This window comes from Festucalex cinctus, unplaced genomic scaffold, assembly GCF_051991245.1.
Source record: "Festucalex cinctus isolate MCC-2025b unplaced genomic scaffold, RoL_Fcin_1.0 HiC_scaffold_23, whole genome shotgun sequence".
In the NCBI taxonomy this organism is placed as follows: domain Eukaryota; kingdom Metazoa; phylum Chordata; class Actinopteri; order Syngnathiformes; family Syngnathidae; genus Festucalex; species Festucalex cinctus.
In genome coordinates this window covers 312,290-314,358 of record NW_027520270.1, presented here as the reverse complement: position 1 = coordinate 314,358, position 2,069 = coordinate 312,290, and positions in this window count along the sequence as shown.

The following is a 2,069-nucleotide window of genomic DNA, read 5'->3' as shown; positions in this document are numbered from 1 at the left end:
TGCACAACGTTTGGTTTAGGTTTGACAGCCATAATCAGCAATTGTGTACATTTGAGCTGAATGTGTCAAAATCTTAAAAATTAACAGGTGCCCAAGCAATTTCATGCTAGAATCATCATCCGGATGCCAAAATAAACTAAATACAGCAAAAGATTTGAGTGCACAACGTTTGGTTTAGGTTTGACAGCCATAATCACCTTTTTATTGCTTTAAATGCGTTTTTAGCGCATGATTGTACATTTGAGCTGAATGTGTCAAAATCTTAAAAATGAACAGGTGCCCAAGCAATTTCATGCTAGAATCATCATCCGGATGCCAAAATAAACTAAATACAGCAAAAGATTTGAGTGCACAACGTTTGGTTTAGATTTGACAGCCATAATCAGCAATTGTGTACATTTGAGCTGAATGTGTCAAAATCTTACAAATTAACAGGTGCCCAAGCAATTTCATGCTAGAATCATCATCCGGATGCCAAAATAAACTAAATACAGCAAAAGATTCGAGTGCACAACGTTTGGTTTAGGTTTGACAGCCATAATCACCTTTTTATTGCTTTAAATGTGTTTTTAGCGCATGATTGTACATTTTAGCTGAATGTGTCAAAATCTTAAAAATTAACAGGTGCCCAAGCAATTTCATGCTAGAATCATCATCCGGATGCCAAAATAAACTAAATACAGCAAAAGATTTGAGTGCACAACGTTTGGTTTAGATTTGACAGCCATAATCAGCAATTGTGTACATTTGAGCTGAATGTGTCAAAATCTTAAAAATTAACAGGTGCCCAAGCAATTTCATGCTAGAATCATCATCCGGATGCCAAAATAAACTAAATACAGCAAAAGATTTGAATGCACAACGTTTGGTTTAGATTTGACAGCCATAATCAGCAATTGTGTACATTTGAGCTGAATGTGTCAAAATCTTAAAAATGAACAGGTGCCCAAGCAATTTCATGCTAGAATCATCATCCGGATGCCAAAATAAACTAAATACAGCAAAAGATTTGAGTGCACAACGTTTGGTTTAGGTTTGACAGCCATAATCACCTTTTTATTGCTTTAAATGCGTTTTTAGCGTATGATTGTACATTTGAGCTGAATGTGTCAACATCTTAAAAATTAACAGGTGCCCAAGCAATTTCATGCTAGAATCATCATCCGGATGCCAAAATAAACTAAATATAGCAAAAGATTTGAGTGCACAACGTTTGGTTTAGGTTTGACAGCCATAATCAGCAATTGTGTACATTTGAGCTGAATGTGTCAAAATCTTAAAAATTAACAGGTGCCCAAGCAATTTCATGCTAGAATCATCATCCGGATGCCAAAATAAACTAAATACAGCAAAAGATTTGAGTGCACAACGTTTGGTTTAGGTTTGACAGCCATAATCACCTTTTTATTGCTTTAAATGCGTTTTTAGCGCATGATTGTACATTTGAGCTGAATGTGTCAAAATCTTAAAAATTAACAAGTGCCCAAGCAATTTCATGCTAGAATCATCATCCGGATGCCAAAATAAACTAAATACAGCAAAAGATTTGAGTGCACAACGTTTGGTTTAGGTTTGACAGCCATAATCACCTTTTTATTGCTTTAAATGCGTTTTTAGCGCATGATTGTACATTTGAGCTGAATGTGTCAAAATCTTAAAAATTAACAGGTGCCCAAGCAATTTCATGCTCGAATCATCATCCGGATGCCAAAATAAACTAAATACAGCAAAAGATTTGAGTGCACAACGTTTGGTTTAGATTTGACAGCCATAATCAGCAATTGTGTACATTTGAGCTGAATGTGTCAAAATCTTAAAAATTAACAGGTGCCCAAGCAATTTCATGCTAGAATCATCATCCGGACGCCAAAATAAACTAAATACAGCAAAAGATTTGAGTGCACAACGTTTGGTTTAGATTTGACAGCCATAATCAGCAATTGTGTACATTTGAGCTGAATGTGTCAAAATCTTAAAAATTAACAGGTGCCCAAGCAATTTCATGCTAGAATCATCATCCGGATGCCAAAATAAACTAAATACAGCAAAAGATTTGAGTGCACAACGTT